The sequence below is a fragment of the Mirounga angustirostris genome, unplaced genomic scaffold (genome assembly GCF_029215605.1).
Source record: "Mirounga angustirostris isolate CCGP_5_RB_7025 unplaced genomic scaffold, mMirAng1.0.hap1 SCAF_2, whole genome shotgun sequence".
In the NCBI taxonomy this organism is placed as follows: domain Eukaryota; kingdom Metazoa; phylum Chordata; class Mammalia; order Carnivora; family Phocidae; genus Mirounga; species Mirounga angustirostris.
The window spans coordinates 110446224-110464739 of record NW_026991710.1 but is presented as its reverse complement, the minus strand read 5'-3'; the positions used below and the strand labels follow the sequence as shown (position 1 = coordinate 110464739).

The 18516-nt window shown below is 35.2% G+C and overlaps 1 pseudogene; it reads left to right on the top strand.

Moving 5' to 3' along the window:
* Positions 1 to 481: 481 nt before the first annotated feature.
* Positions 482 to 931, top strand: LOC123848854 (bis(5'-adenosyl)-triphosphatase-like; annotated as a pseudogene).
* The last annotated feature ends 17585 nt before the right edge of the window (positions 932 to 18516 follow it).

Sequence of the window (18516 nt, the reverse complement as noted above, 5' to 3'; positions counted from 1 at the left end):
ATACTAACATTTTAAAAAATTCAGAAGATAGGTGAAGAGAGAACATTTTCCAATTCATTCTATGAGGCCAGCCTTACACTAATACCAAAATTAGACAAAGACATTGCAAGGAAACAAACAAGCAAACAAACACAACTACAGACCAATATCTTTTATGAACATAGATACAAAAATTCTCAATGAAATAGTAAATAAAATCCAACAATATATAAGAAGAATTATACACCACAACTAAGTGGTTTTATTCCAAATATGTAAAGCTTGTTCAGCATTCAGAAATAAGTAATATAATTAATCAGATCATTAGGCTAAAGAAAAATCATGTGTTCATATGAATCGATACAGAAAAAAACATTTGACAAAATCCAACACCCATTCATGACACGAAGGCAAAAACAAAACAAAATAAAACAAACAACCAAAAGCAACCTCTCAGCAAACTAAGAATAGTGGGGGACTTCCACATTTCAACTGTGAGGGAATGTCATTCAGATTTATCAAGGTTTCTGTGGTGTTTCTCAAAACAGAACTGTCCTTTGCACTCATGAACAAGAAACCTATAGTACGAGAACATGTCCTTGTGTGTTCCCTTCAGCCAGTGGAGCTTTTCTGAGATCTGGGTACCGATGAAGTGGCCAACTTGTTTCAAACAACCCAGAGAGTCAGACGGTGGTGGGGAAGCTTTTCCAGGGGACTTCTTTCACCTTTTCCACACAGGATGGCCCCAAAGCAAGACGGACTGTAAAGCACGTTCACATCCACATTCTTCTCAGGAAGGCTAGAGATTTCCACAGGAGGACCGCGTCCATGATGAGCTCCAGCACCATGATGAAGAGGAGGGAAACAGGCAACTCTGAGGTGACCAGAGGAGGAAATGGCAGCAGAAGCTGAGGCTCTGTGGTTAGCTTTCAGTGAGGCACACGGAAAGTAGCTCCCACAAATCCTAAGGCAGAAGGAGATGGCCCTCATTCTCTAAGGTTCTGCCGCACTGGAAATGCTAAGCAGACTTATTACACCCTACATTTCTGCAAACTTTTGTGAACTACTGTATTATACTTGTGGAAGCCATGGTGGTTATGTTTCAGTCAAGATGACTGACAGGCTAACCTGAAAAGGACATAGGCAGCTCTTTTGCACTTCCTTGGTTGGACACTTCAAGTAAAACCCCTTCTAAATTGTCCCTTTGCCTGGGTGGAAATACAATGGTGGTTAAAATACATTTTTAAAACATTTTTATTAATTTTTTTTTTATAAATATAGTGAATACCATATGTAATGCTGAAAAACTAAATGCCTTGGCCCTACGATTGGGAAACAAATCAAAATATCCCTGTCATCACTTTTATTTAATACCAGACTGATGGAAAAAAGTTAAGAAAAGAAAAGATACACGTGCTGGGCAGGAAGAAATAAAACTGTCCCTATTCATGGATGATGTGGATGATATGGTGATATGGTATCTATGGTGTCTATGTAGAAATCTGCAAGAATCAACACAAAAACTCCTGGCACTACTGAGTATCACAGGGTTGCAGCATACAAGGCTTTCCTTTGTACTAGCAATAAAAAAAAAAAAAAATTGAATTTGAAATTCAAAACACAACATTATTTACATTACCACAAAATATAAATTACTTAAGTAAAAAACTTTGAAAATGTGTACAAAGTTTATAAGAGGAAAACTACAAAATTCTGATGACAGATATCAAAGATCTCACTACAAAGAGGGGTATTGTGTGATCATGGATACAAAAACTTTGTATTGTTAAGATGTTAGCTCTTCCCAACTTGATCTGTAGATTCTACACAATCCTCTACAAAATCCTAGCAAGTTGTTTCGTAGATGTCAACAAATTGATTCTAAGATTTATATGAAAAGCCCCCAACAATATTTAACAGAATCCTGAAAAAGAAGAAAAAGTCAGAGAATTGACATTATCAGGCTTCAAAGCTACCGTAACCAGCACAATGTGGTATTGAGTAAGAACAGACAAATAGATCCATGAAATAAAATAAAAAGCACAGAAATAGACTGACACAAATACAGTCAACTGATCTTCGATAAGAGAGCAAAGACAAATCCATGGAGAAGACTTTTCAGCATATGGTGCTGGAGTAGCTGGATATCCACATGCAAAAAAATAATAATAATCTGTACAGACATTACATATTGCATAAAAATTACCTTAAAATGAATCAGAGAACTAAAATGTAAAATGCAAAACTATAAAACTTCTAGATGATAAAAGAAAACCCAAGTGGCTTTGAATGTGACAATAACTTTTTAGATACAACATTAAATCATTATCCATGAATGGAACAATTAGCAAGTTGGACTTCATTAAAACAAAAACTTCTGCTTGCAAAAGACACCGTAAAGAGAATTAATTAATTAAGAGACATAACGGACTATTAGGAGAAAACATTTGCAAAACACATGCCTGATAAAAGACAGTTATCCAAAATATACAATGAACACTTAAAACTCAACAATAAGGAAACAAAAAAATCCAATTAAAACTGGGCAAGAGATCTGAACAAAGACCTCAGCAAAAAAGATGTACAGAAAACAAGCATAGGAAAAGAAGCTCAGTATCATATATCATTAGAGAATTACCACTAGACACTCAGAATGGCTAAAATCCAAAAACAAGCAACACCAAATGCTGACAAGAATGTGAAGCACCAGGAAATCTCCTTCATTGCTGGAGGAGTGTAAGCAGTACAGTGACTTTGGGAGATGGTTTAGTAGTTTCTTACAAAGCCAAACAGACTTATCGGGTGACTGCAATCATGTGCCAATTTAGTTGAAAATTCATAGCACATTACCAAGTGAAAGAAAACAATCTGAAAAGGCTACATACATAGGAATAAAAGACAACTAGTTGTCAGCAACTCAGGGTTCAGGGAGAGGATGAACGATCTATTATGGTAACGGATTTAACTTTGATCTAATTGTAGATTGCATCATAATACAACATAAAGAACTATTTACAGATACGAGTACATATATACAAAGCTTAGTCTATACACACATATTCCTTTATTCTGTCAGCTGAGAAGTCCTGAAGAAAATGACACCCAGTAATAATAAACATGCCTAATGCCCAGATCTTGATTTTTAGTATCATTAGCTAATAAAAAGAATGAAGGCATTGTGGAGAAACACTGAATTTAGGACTGGGATAGGACATATACAAGATAAGCCTTGAGCATGCTGTAGTGCCAGAGAGTAAGGAAGTGCCCCAAGCACACACACACACACACACACACACACACACACACACGGGTTATGTCAAAGAGGCACAGGATCCAACTGAAAGAGCACCTAACGGCCAAAGTGAGAACAATTTGTGCAACAAAATAAATATAGCATTATTGGATTTTAATCCAAAGTAAAAAATAAATATCCACATGCTCATACTTACATAAATAATGATTCATTAAGTTAGTTACTAAGTGAGAAGAGAAAATACCCCATGCAGAATTCCAAAAATAATTATGTAGACCTTCACTCTAAATGAAAGAAAGCATATTCCCTATTCCTTAGGTGCGGGCTGCACATAGTGACTTTCTTCCAAAAGTATAGTGTAAAAGTACAGTGGAGAGATCCGGAAGACACTACTTTGTTCAGGCGATCAAGGAACAAGTTGATAATATGCGCACCTGATCTGATGTGTTGAAAATTGTACTTTATCTCTGTGTCCTCCCAACAACCCATAATCACAGTCTACTTATGAGAAAAACACCAGTAAATTCCAACAGAAAACTATCCTAGAATACACTTAATAATCCTCAAAACTGTTAAAGTCAATCAATGCGGTTCTGAGAAGATTTCATAGCCAAGACAGCCTAAGGAGACAAGAGAAATAATGATACGTTGCATCCTGGATGGGATAATGGAATGACAACAAAAAAATACATGAGCTAAAATCTAAGGAGATATGAATAAGCTCTGAACGTTAGTTAATAATGATGTACCGATATTTGTTTAATTATAGCAAATGTACCATACGAATATAAGATGTCAATAATAGGGAAAATTGTGTATGTGTGTATGGGGGGGCATATGTGGGGACTCTCTACTACCTTCTTAAATTTTTTGTAGAGTACTGATCTAAAAAATAAATCTATTAATAAAAAAACCTACCCTTATTCCACACCTTCACGCAAGTACAGCTTATTTTCTTTCCCAACCATAATTTACTATATAGTTCATAAGGATACAGTGGGAACAAAATTTTTAAAATACACAGAACTTAATTTTTAATGAATCTCCAAATACTAGTTTTATTACTAGGGGAAATCTGTATTGGCAAGATGAAACAGAAAGTTTACATTGTAACAGATCAGTTGGCAAATGCACAAATCAACATGGCAAAAGAACATTGCATGTTTTTCCTGGGGGAGCACACCATTATTTGAGGGCTTTGGGGAAATTTGGAAATATATTCATACATATATAAATTAAATCATATTACATTATACAAATATATATTGTGTTGATATTCAAGATACATATATAGTTGGTGTATATTATAGATGAGATGTTTTTTGTAATTTATATTAATCCTCTCCAGAAAACAACTAAAATTGTCAAAGATGTGGGTTTATTTCCTAACTTATTTCATATTACAAAGATCAATCATCCATTGTAATAAACTTCAGCTTATATAGCTCTTTGCACATAATATATGAATTTTCTTAATCTGTGTATGTAAATCAATAATATATTTTAAAGTCTTTTGTTCTGATTTGAATTTAATAGCAATAACAATTTAATTTTTACTTGCTTACAAATAATGAGTTATTCTTTCAAGAACGTTTTTCTTCGTTATCAGTCTGTCAAAAACTCTATGTAGAACCTCTTAAAAAATCATTTCATTAAAAAAATCATTTCAATGTAGTACACTAAGTCAGTAATTTAACTCAACTGCATTACCCTAATTTTTTCTAATGAAAATGTGTTTTCCTTTCTCTATTATCAGAGCACTGTGAGTTCATATATTAGGAGGTAGGCTTAATAAATCCTCTCTCCTTAAAAACCCTCTGCAGACCAACCGTTAAGAAACCGTGGCTTTTCTTTTCAGTTCAATACAACATTTTGTGTATATAACATATTACTTTAGCATATATAATGATAAATTTCATATGGAGAATGCTAGTCTAGGGGGGAAGATGATAAATCTTGAATGAGGAGCTTTTAACATAAATTTGCAGTAGTTTATGCCTAATAGTAAAGGTCTCTACATTGATAAATAAGTAAATATATACATAATATTCATATATTAATAGATATATTTTAAGTTTACTGTGTAGTTAAATATTGTAATGCAATTATCCTTAATGATTAGAGATCATGTTTTCATACTTGAAATAATTCATATGTTTTATATATTCATCAATCACTTAAATGTGTTATATAATAAGTGTACTATTAATGTAAATATGTAATATGTGGTAAAAATAGTGTTATAGTTGGGTACCTTTAAATTGCATGACTGATGGGCGCCTGGGTGGCTCAGTTGGTTAAGCAACTGCCTTCGGCTCAGGTCATGATCCTGGAGTCCCAGGATCGAGTCCCGCATCGGGCTCCCTGCTCAGCGAGGAGCCTGCTTCTCCCTCTGACCCTCCCCCCTCTCATGTACTCTCTCCCATTCTCGCTCTCTCAAATAAATAAATAAAATCTTTTAAATAAATAAATAAATAAATAAATAAATAAATTGTATGACTGAGATATTTTAAAAGCAAATTTATGCTAGCCACATTTTATATATCTCTGGATATTCAAGATGTATTATATCTATCAAAAATTCATATTCACTGGGGAAATTATCTATTTTATATACTCTTCAGGAACTTTTGACTGAATATTTATAAACATACATGAACACTAATACAGACACCCATATATAAACACATATGTATTCAAATCAATCATTTAGTTATTTATGAAAATATGAACTTACTCTCCCTGACAGAAACTGTGGTTGACTTATATTGATAAAATATTACTTTGAGTCCTCAGCAAGGCGCGAGAAGATGTCTTCACTTACCAAACACTCTAGTTGAGATTTCAGCTCTGAGGACTGTGAAGGAAGCATGGTGATGATTCCATTCTGAAGAGGGCAGGGAGATTGGCAAAGAGACCCCCCCGCCCCAGCTTTCAGAGGCAGTAGAGGCAGGAGCGATATAGCTCAGGACAGATTCTTCCATGACTGTCAGTTGTGGGTTCCAGTGCCTGTGTCCCAAGATAACCATGGTAGGGGCTCCGCTGAGCAGTGTGGCAATGTGATACCTGTACTCTTCTTTATGTAGGCTCCAGGCTGGATACTATAGCTCAGCTAGAGGTTCTTTGGACTATATAATACCCTTTAATAAATTCATTTCCTTCTTGGGGAAAAAAAAAAAAGAAATGAGTGAGAAGGGGAACTGGAGAAAACACTGTATATTTGAAAAGTACATATATTTTCTTTTTAAATATTCTTTTCCTAGTCCAATGCTTTGCAACAAGAGAAGTAGGGCTCCCTGGGGGGTTAGGTGACAATGGCAGCAACATTTTTGGTTGTCCTAACTTGATGGGTGCTGCAACTGCCATCTAGATGGTAGTGGGCAGGGACGCTACTAAGCATGTTGCGATGCACAAGTGAAACTCCTATAACAAGAGAATTATTGGGCCCAAATTTTAATGGCACAATGTTGGGGAAGTCTGTTGTCTAGAAAAAATAAGGGGGGGGGGAGGATAAAAAAAAATATAGCAGGCAGAGTGTGTCAAATGGCACCCAAACATTTTTGGAAACAATACATCCGGTATTCAATTTTTAGTTTTGTGCAATAAGCAGCCTGTTGCCTCCACAAAGCTTAGGTAAAATCTACTATAGACGTGATTAATAGATGACAGCTTTTCTGACACGGAACCAAATAGCAGAAGGACAATGGAGTCTTTAAACTCATAGGTAGATGTGCTCATGAGACCGTAAAAACTCAGAAATGGCAAGACTTGGGACAGCGTTAAGCTTTCTAATGTCTATGGAATGGGCATTTAGTTCATTTATAAATGTAAAGGTCAGTGTGATCTCTGCAGGCTTATACTGATGTGCCTGAAAAATGAGAGGAATCAAAGCAACGAACCAGGAATCATGTGAAGTAAGAGGACCTCCATTTACTGCATTAAAATGGTCAATTGTCAGCCTTTAGCTTTTCATATATTTAAACAAATCCAAATTATAGAATATTAAAATATGATAGTAACAAATGAAATGCATATTTGAATATCAATTTAGCAATACGGAGACATTTGTTTTTAAAATCACCAAAATGTCAATTAAACTTGGAAAACTATGTAACTAGCATATATTGGTTTAAAAGCGTATCAAAGAATGAATGTCTGTTGTTTATATGATTTAGATAACATCCAATGCTTTATAGTTATCATACAAATGTAGACCCAGAAAAATTAACTTATTTTTTCATTAGTCATTTTTTATAAAGTGAACTATCACAGAGTTTTAAATCCTATAATCTTCTTATTCTTAAAATGTCCTTTCTTGCAGTGCCAAAAAAGAGTAATGAGATGGAAAAAGGATAATACAGTATAAAATATATCCATACCAGTAATGCAATGAACTCAGAAAGGTAGTAAAAAAAAACAATTAATTTTTATGGGTGTTTTAAGATTTCAATCTTAAATGGTTATTTCAGAGCTACGTGTAAATGTTAAGATAACACAGTGTAAAAGGCAGATGGTCTCTTTTAAAGCATATAATCTACATATAGATTCAATAGTATTTTGATAATATTCACATAACAAAATGCTTTGTAACCATTGGAAGTCTAAACATAGTTTAACCAGAGATGCACAAAACGCATATGCCTCAAACAATTAATTTGAAAATTACATTTCTTATCTATCTCTAATTGTTCCAGCCAATGCATCACAGATACACAGTTCAATGATAACATCCAGATTTTAAAACAGAATGCAGGTTAGATTATTTTCATTTTTTTTCTTTAAAAATAGTAATAATCTGCAGGCATTTTTTAGTGTAGGACCTAAAAGAATAAAAAAAATCCAATAAGTGTGGTATCCATCCAAATACTAAAGAAGGCATTTGATTTTTGTGCGTACAGGTACCTAATTTTTGCATTCCTTTAGTCAATACTGAAGAAAAAATAAAATGAAAATATCATATAGTGTGTCTACATTGTACCATTTTGAACACATTGCTCATGTATCTGAGAGGGCTCTCAGATACGACTTCAATCATTTAGTTATTTGAATTGATAATTTTGACTACCAAGAGACTGTGCAAGACAAGTCATCAAGATCAGGTGGATTTTTTATTAATCTTTTGAGGCAATTTTCTCCTCAATCATAAGATTCCATCTATCTGTGTGATCTTGAGTCTTTGAGATGTAAGCCAATCTTCTCAAACTTTAATATGCACAAACATCACTTGAGGACTTTGTTAAAGTACAGATTCTGATTTAATAGGTTGGGAGTAGGGATTGAAATTGTCTATTTCAACACACTCCTGACTGATGATGACTATGCTGGTCCTTCATGTTGACACTGCATTTTTGTGAGGAGAAATAGCAAAATGAAATGCATGTAAGCTACTTAGCACCATGTCTGAGATACGGGACAAAATGATATGTATAAACTGCTAGCTAGCTATCATTCTTTCAAAAGAATGTATAAATAGTGGATGCTAGTTCACTTGTTATCAAAAAATAATTACTGTACCTGTTATCATTTTGCATATGCATCTTCTCTTTTTCTCTGATCCTGTTTGTTTTTCTCCATAGTTATTATGTTAAGTCTTAACTGAACAATTTACTTCTTTTCCTATGTATTACATATTAAGAAAGTCAAATTAATTTGTGGGGAATTTGATTTTTCTCTGTTCTTAGGAAACGTATTACTCAAAGTGTCATCATTTTATTTCTGAAGCTATGATATGAAAATATGGATTGCTTCTTCAATACCATCTTTCATATCTCCTTCATTCCTACAGACACTTCCTGGATTTTTTTTTTTTTTTTTTTTTTTTTTTTTGGTTCTAGTGATTGTCACCAGGAAAATTGGAAGGAGTGTGAGTTGGTTACTAGGTTCAATAAGCTTTGACATTCGCTACATCAATGTAGATGTCATGGATTTTTTAATAAATAATAAACTTTATTTCTAGAGAAGTTCTAGGTTCACAGCAAAACTGAGTGGAAAGTACAGACAGATCCCATATACCCTGCACCCCCACACATGCATAACAACCCCCACTATCAACATCTCTCACCAGAATGGAGCATTTGTAACAATCCATCGACCTATATTGATACATCGTTATCACCCAAAATTCATCATTTACATTAGGATCACTCCTGAGACTGTACATTCTGTGGTTTTGGACAAATGTATACTGACATACGTCAAGCACTGTAGCATCACACAGAATAGTCTCCTGCTTTAAAAATTCTCTGTGTTCTGCCTATTCATCCCTCCCTCCCACCAACACCTGATAACCACTGATCTTTTACGGTCTCCAAAGTTTTGTCTTTTCCAAACTGTCATATAGTTGAATGGCTATATTGTGTATAGCCTTTTCAGATTGGATTTTTGACTTAGTAATATGCATTTATGGTTTCTCTGTGTCTTTCCATGGCTTGCTAGCTCATTTCCTTTTAGCACTGAATAGTACTCCAATGTCTGGTTGTACATTGTGCATTGATGTACATGTACTTATTCATTAACCTCCTGAAGGACTTCTTGGTTGCTTCCAAGTTTTAGCAATTATCTATAAAGCTACTGTGAACATCATGTACAGATTTGCGTGTGGACATAAGTTTTTAATACCTTTGGGTAAATACCAAAGAACATGTTTGCTAGATCATATGGTATGAATATGTTTAGTTCTGTAAGAAATCACCAAATTATTGGGGTGCCTGATGGCTCAGTCAGTTACACATCTGACTCGTGGTTTAGGCTCAGGTCATAATCTCAGAGTTGTGAGATTGAGCCCTGCGTGGGGCTCCATGCTCAGTGCGGAATCTGCTCAGGATTCTGCCCCTCTCCCCACTCATGCTTGTGCCCTCTCTCAAATTAATAAATAAAATCTTTAATAAAAAAATCACCAAGTTATTTTCCAAACTCGTTGTACCATTTTGCATTCCCACCAGCAATGAATGAGAGTTTCTGTTGCTCGACATTCTCACAAGCATTTGCTGTTTTCATTGTTCTGGATTTTGAGCCATTTTTTTTTAAAGATTTTATTTATTTATTTGACAGAGAAAGACACAGCAAGAGAGGGAACACAAATGGGGAGTGGGAGAGGGAGAAGCAGACTCCCTGCCGAGCAGGGAGCCCGATGCGGGACTCGATCCCGGGACTCCAGGATCATGACCTGAGCCGAAGGCAGTCGCTTAACCAACTGAGCCACCCAGGCGCCTGGATTTTGGGCCATTTTAATAGGTGTGTAATGGTATCTCATTGTTTTAATTTCCATTTCCCTGATGACATGTGATATGAAGCATCTTTTCATATGCTTATTTTCTATCTGTATATATTCTTTGATAAGCTATCTGTTGAAATCTTTACTTGATTTTTTAACTGGGCTGTTTGTTTTATTACTGAGTTTAAAGAGTTATTTGTATATTTTGGATAACAGTCTTTTATCAGATGTGTCTTTTGCAACTATTTTCTCCTACTCTGTGGCTTGTCTTCTCCTTTTCTTGACATTGTCTCTTGCAGAGAAGAAGTTTTCAATTTTAATGAGGTCTAGCTTATCAATTATTTCTTTCATAGATTGGGCCTTTGGTGTTACATCTAGAAAGTCTTTGCCATACCCAAGGTAATTTAGGCTTTTTTCTTATGTTATCTTCCAATAGTTTTATACTTCCATGTTTTACTACTAGGTCTGTCATCCATTTTGAGTTAATTTTTGTGAAAGATGTAAAGTCGTTGTCTAGATATTTTTTTTGCATGTGGATATCCAGTTTTTCACACACCATTTGTTGGAGAGACTATATTTGTTCCATTGTATTGCCTTTGTTCCTTTGTCAAAATCCAGTTTACTGTATTTATCTCTGAACTCTCTATTCATGTTTAATTGATCTTCTTATCTACTATTTTGCCAATACCACACTGTCTTGATTATTGTAGCTGGTTTTATTATAAGTCTTATACTTGGGAAATAGATTTTTATAAAACTAACTCCTTTACATTTTGTATGATTGTATAAGTTTGTATTCGTTTTCTACAGTAGAGTAATAAATTACCAAAAAATTAGCATCTTAGGAGCACCTGGGCGGCTCAGTAGGTTAGCATCTGCCTTCAGCTCAGGTCATGATTCCAGGGTCCTGGGATCGAGTCCCACATCGGGCTCCCTGCTCAGCGGAAGGCTGCTTCTCCCTCTCCCACTCCCCCTGCTTGTGCTCTCTTTCTCTCTGTAAAATAAATAAGTAAAATCTATAAAAAAAAATAGCATCTTAAAACAATATGCATTTATTACCTCTCAATTTTGTAGGTCAGAAGTGTAGGCAAGTGCAGATAAATGAATCCTCTGCTTAGGGTCTCACAGGCTGAAGACACGGTATTGGTAGACCCGGGTTCTTTTCTGGAAGCTCTTGGAGAGAATCAGCTTCTTAGCTCATTCAAGTTGGCAGAATCTAGCTCCTTGTGGTTGTATGTCTCTAAGTCCTTCCTCCCTGCTGGCGGGGGATTGATCCAGGCTCCCAGAATCCATATTTCCTCTTATGTGGCCCCTCTGTTTCACAGCCAGCAAAGCCAGCAATGGAATCTCTCTCTCATTTCAAATCTTTCCCATGCTTTGAATCGATGTGACTTTCCTTCTGGAGAAAAGCTTCTAATTTTGAAATGCTGACCTGATTAGGTCAGACCCACTAAGATAATCTCCTACCTGAGAGTCAGCTGACTTGCAAAATTCCATCTTAGCAGCAGCTTAAAAACAAAGGGATGGCATTTTGGGAAGGCTTTTTTTTTTAGAGTTCTGCCTACTGTAAACTTTATCTACAATTACAACATACATACACATCTATATCTTTTTTTGCTTTTTGTCCCCCCAACACACACATACCCAGGGCAACGGTGGAATTGTGTCTATCCCTATAGGATTTTTATATATTCTTTCAACTTTATACTTCTTTCTCAGAAAAAGAGCTAATTAGAAGATATTTCATTTTTGTTTTGTATATCCAATATACGTTATTTTCTTTTTTTTCCTTTGGGTATTACTTCACTCTTCATCTTTGTAATACTTGTGATTTCCCACTGCCTTCCCATTACTGTTTAGAAGAATGCAGAAATCCTATTCTTGTTTAGACAATCAACCTTGGTAGCAGGGAAAGGGCTTATACAAGATTGAAAACCTTCAAAAATTCACAATTTCTTCTTAATGTTGTGTCATCCTTGCACCATTAATCTCAGACTACTAAATTTAAGTTCGTTAAGCCTACTAAGAACATGCAGCAGGAAGTACCATACATATATTTATTTTAAGAGTATTGATTAATTAAAACACTATTAACTCTTGATTAAAACAAAGGCTCTCAAATTTTAATAATTTTCAGAATCATTTGAAAAGCTCATTAGCAATGTAGATTTTTGGGGTGCCTGGGTGGCTCAGTCGGTTAAGCGTCTGCCTTCAGCTCAGGTCATGATCCCAGGCTCCTGGAATTGAGTCCCCCATCGGGCTCCCTGCTCAGCGGGAAGCCTGTTTCTCCCTCTCAATCTGCCCCTACCCCATTGATGCTCTTTCTCCCTGTCTGTCAAATAGATAAATCAAATCTTAAAAAAGAAAAAAAGAAAGAAAAAAAAGAAATGTAGATTCTTTGGCTCCGATTCACAAAGATTTCCACTTAAAATGTGTAGAGTGAGGACAATAAAACTACACTGATGCTAATGCAAGTGATAAACACACATAGAAACAATACCCTGGCCTCCATGTGCTCACACACACACACACCACACTCACACATACCCATTGATGCAGCACTAGAACACATGTATGCAGTCATATCAAGTGACAACCTTATCACAATTCTCAAGTGAAATGATAGTTTTATTCTACATATTTTATGTTGCAAATTTCCTCAGCCAGGTGCATGGAACTTTTGTTCTGATCCCTGAAAGCAGGACTGTAGACCCCACAGTTATTATTAACTCCTGTCCAGCCTCCAGTATTCCTCCATTAGGCTAGGCACTATCAGTGTTCAGGGAGTATGGTGTTCAAAAGATAGATGACACTGGGAATTAAAGATAAAGCTAAATGTACATTCATGAAAGGCTTGTGTGCTTCACAAAGAAGTTTAGACTTCAATCCACAAAGAGAAAGAAGCTTCAGTTGGTTGAGCAAAAGCCACTCCCTATAGGCCTGATGTGTAGGATTTAATATATAACGAATGGCTTGCATGTCTCTAGGAAAAGTTGGTAGGCCAAAGGTTAGGGAAGCTGCCAACAAAGGCCAGGCTGACAGTAAAAATCTTCCTCTGATGTGGTAGCAGGTGGCTCTCAGAACTTGCCACAACTCCTGCAATTCTCATGAATAGCTGTAAAGCTCCAATGACTTCCTCTGATAGAGCTAAGCAAGTGTTTTGTAAGAACTCACCAGTAAAGCACACTGAATCTCATGTCTGGCCACCTTTCTGGTAACTGATGGGGCCCGTGTAATGTGAGCTCCTGGTCTTTCTTCTCAGCTTTCTCTTAGGTTTCCTGGAGTAGAATACATTGTTGGTTTCCTTAAATCCTCCCCTATTTTAAGTGGTTTCTCCATTACATTTTTTTTTTCTTTAAATGCCCAATGTTAATGGTCAATCTCCCCTTGCCACCCACCCCAGGGCCCTGACTGATGGCCTTACATTTTTATCTAATGCCTTGCATTATATTTGAACATCAGGAGTGATCTATTACTGTTACTTATACAATTAAATTATCTCATTAATATATTAATTGAAAAGCTCCAATTAACCCAGTAGACATCAAAATATAATCATCTTAAGGAAATTGTTTCACATGGTCTTTATATATTAGAAGCATAGCTCTAAAACTTCAACAGTGTTTTGTTTTTTTAAATAATAAACCCTCAAGGATACCCTTTGCATGCTCCCAATAAATAATGAAGATCTATAAATCCAATTTTTAAAAACAATCTTGACTAAAAATTTTGAAATTACTAAATATCCCTTTCATTTTTCACTGATTTTATAATATAATGCTTTGATAAACTAGAAAAATGTGTGAAAACCGCTATAGACAATGTATATATTAGTGTATTTTTCATTTTTAATGTATAAAATGTCCTCTAACATAAGAATTTCTTCTGTTATTGTTTAAAAAAATGGAATAGTGACAAATTTCTGTGGCAATTTCTTGAGTTTAGATTTTTATATTTGCTTTGTCTATGTGGATAAAAAGGACGAAAAGCAAAGAATAGACACTCAGAAAAAATAAATCACATTTTCTTTTCCTAATATATGTATAATGCTAGGAGAATCAAAGATAGAATCTGACGAGCCAGAACTTTATCCGTGTTCATTGCACAAGTAGCTATTTTAAAAGTTTTTGGTCATAATCTGGCACAAATTTACACAAATCATGAAAAGCCTCTAATGCCATTATCAGTTAGAAAGGACATACTAATAAGGCCTAAGAAAAATTACAAAAATTAATCCATACTTAACTACATAATGACAGCTTTGAAAGACAGTCCAATTTTATTAGTTTCAGATGGTTGACTGTAACAAACCATCACCAATTTGATAGTGAAAACAACAGAAACTTGTTTTATCACATTCTGGAGGTCAAAAGTTTGAAATCAGTCTCACTAGACTGAAATCAAAGTGTTGACTAGGCCATACTCCCTCTCATGTGGCCTTAGCAGATAATCCGTTTTTTGACTCCCCCAGCTTCTGTTGGCCGCCAACAGTCCTAAACTGAGCCACTCCAGTCTTCCAGGGCAGCGTCCTCAAATCTCTATTTCCACTTTATATGGTGTTACTCTCGGTGTGGGAAATCTTCCCTTTATAAAGATACATGTGGTTACATTTAGGACCATCCAAGGAATCCTAGATAACCTTCCTGTCTCAAGATCTTTAAAAGTCAATCACAGCTGCAAAGTCCTATTGTTTGTTTGTTACCATATATAGTAGCTTTTGCACATTCCAGGGATTAGGATGTGTGCATATTTTGTATACTTATCATTGTATACTTTACCATTGTATGCTTTTGTCTTTGAATTCTTAGTGTCTATCAGAGAACCGGACAATAGTTACACAAGAGTTGGAGTTTAACAAGTGTTTTCACAAAAATGAATAAACAGAGAGATTTAATAATTATTATTAAGAATTTCAGGCATTTATATAAAACACTTTGACATTAGCTTTATGAGCCTCTATTTTTAACATTTATAGGGGCACCTGGGTGGCTCAGTCATTAACCATCTGCCCTTGGCGCAGGTCATGATCCCAGGGTCCTGGGATTGAGCCCTGCATTGGGCTCCCTGCTCAGTGGGGAGTCTGCTTCTCCCTCTCCCACTCCCCCTGCTTGTGTTCCCTCTCTTGCTATCTCTCTCTCTGTCAAATAAAAAAATAAAATCTTAAAAACAAAATAAAACAAAACAAAACCTTTATATAAAGCTACTTAATGTATCCTTTTTTTTTGGAAAGTCTACAGGTCAAAAATAAATCACAGAATTCAATACAGAAACTCATTCTTAAATAGTTACAGCAGTTGTATTTTATTTTTTATGGTTTTTTTTTTTTTTTTTTAAAGATTTTACTTATGTATTTGAGAGAATGAGAGAGAGCACGGTAGGGGAGAGGGTCAGAGGGAAAAGCAGACTCCTCGCTGGGTAGGGAGCCCAATGTGGGACTCGATCCCAGGACTCCAGGATCACGACCTGAGCTGAAGGTAGCCACCCAACCAACTGAGCCTCCCAGGCACCCCAGCAGTGGTATTTTAAAACATCCTATCTTATTACAGATAATATATTGTACTAAATTTTTTCCATGATATTTTGTATTGGGTAAACATTTTGTCTGTTGTTATGTTTTCTTTGGGGCCAGTTTTTCTTTTCTTTTCTTTTTTTTTTTAAATTTATATGTGTGGAAATCAATACAAAGAGATCAATTCACATGGATATGCTAAGCTTACCTACAAAGCTCTCTGACTTATCTATACCACTTATGTTAAATTTTGTCCCCTATAAAAATATGTGAGGTCTCTTCTCTGCCACCAGTTTCAAATCTTTGATAACAATTTTAATAAAGTGTTAAATTTGGAATAATTATCATCTTGTGTTACTCTTCAATTTTTAAAAAGACCTATTACTTTGTCAAGCTATATTTGAAAGCTCAATTTTTTAATTTATATATTCCTTATATAACTTTCACATTTTAAAACACAAACGGCAATATTTTTCTAACTGTACACATAAATGCAAAATTATATGAAAAGTCTCTGGTATAGTGCTAAGTTCAAAGAATACCAGTTTTCTTTTCTGCTTTCTTTGTTAGCCACTTAAAGTGTATAAGAACTGTGTCCTATATTTGCTATTATTAATACATTAGAATAAAATATCTTATTGGGAAGTTTAAATGTTACTGAAGTATTTCAATATAATTCTCCTTCTGGAATATTTAAGAATCAGAGAAATTTTAATCAAAATACACTGCATTCTTAGCATATGAAATCTTTCCCTTTCATTGCAGAAGTATGTGTATGTATATATATAGAGAGAGAGAGAGAGTTATTGAAGAAATAGTTTTTGTCTCCCTACCCCTGCCCCAATTCCTTGGACTGAGCTGAAGCCCCACACTGTCCCTGACTTTCTGTGTCATCCACTATTAGCATTGAGAAAGACTCTTGACATTCATGATTACATTATTGTGGCAGTCTCTCCATGTCCCGAGGCAGGTTCAGGAGATGCAAAAACCAGACTCACCTTGAACTATTTGTATTTTCTAAATTATCTATTTACTACCTAATATGGACAAATGTTAGAAAGTAAAAATAAACACTAAAGTAATCTTTAAAAATGCATACATAACATTGTGTACAAACTGTTCATATATTCAGGTCCTTCATAATATATCTAAGATCCGATATACTGAAAATAAAATTGGAGTTTTATTATAGGGCAAATAATGGAAAATGCCCATGTGGCTCATTTATTATACCTTCTTTAACATCATTCATTGGGAGAAATTTAAAGGAACAGTTCCTCATTGTCCCATCATATGTGGCTCAGAATCTGGAAAAATCGCAGACTAGATGTCAGAACACAGGAGAGGGTCATAGCCTCTACTCTGTTCGACTTCAAGTTGCCCAACTGAGGGATCATTGGCCTTTCACCTTGTATAATTAGAGACTTACATAAAATAGTAATAAAATATGCTGTAACACTTGCTTTTGTCAGCTTACTATCCATGGTTGGTTAAACAGAGACGGAAGGACAGGTTGTTTTTTTGTTTTGTTTTGTTTTGTTTTTTAAGATTTCATTTATTTATTTGACAGAGAGATATTGCCAGAGAGGGAACACAAGCAGGGGGAGAGGGAGAAGCAGGCTTCCGGCTGAGCAGGGAGCCCGATGCGGGGCTTGATCCCAGGACTCTGGGATCATGACCTGAGCCGAAGGCAGACGCTTAACGACTGGGCCACTCAGGCGCCCCTGAAGGACAGGTTTTGAAATGACCTGTATTGTTTCTCTGAAGCACTGAAACTTAGCTGGATTCCAGGAACTTTTGCAGGAGGCTAACTCTTTATCTGATAAACTGACATACAGTACTCAGTCTTAAATGAAATAAATATTACTTCACATCAATATTCCAGAAACACGTAGAATAATAATAACACTGAAAAAGAGAGTGAGAAAAAAAACTATCAGTGGGTCCAAGCTTGGATTCCATATGAAAGGGACAATAGTTAGTTGGTTTGGGACAATGGGAAATTAAATGGGTGTATAAAAATAACGATTCACTAGGTATTAAAGAGTTATATTGAGATAAGCATGAGAAACATAACAAAAATAAATAGTTATACAAAAAATAATAAATATCATATGAATGTTTTAAACTTACTGGTAATGATAAATACGTTGTCAAAGTCAGATTCTCTAACATTGTAATGGTGGTGCATAATTCACTTACAACTTTAGTTTAAAATTAAAGAAAACAAATATATTAAAAATAACCATAACTAAAATATCATCTCTGGATGCAAAATATTAAAAAGATGTGAATTATAGTATTAATAACCTAAAATGTGTGGGAATGAGAAGTAAAGATATAAAGTCTGCACATTATCAAAGTTAAGTTGGTATCAATTTAAAATAAAATTTCATAAATAAGATATTTTATGTAAACCTCATGGTAGCCACAAAGGACAAGCCTATAGTTGATACACAAAAGAAGATGATGAAGGAATCAAATTAGATTACAGACCCATGAATGAATCCAAATAAGATCAGCTGAGCAAAGCCTACATCAGCAGAAGTCCTCCACTGAGGC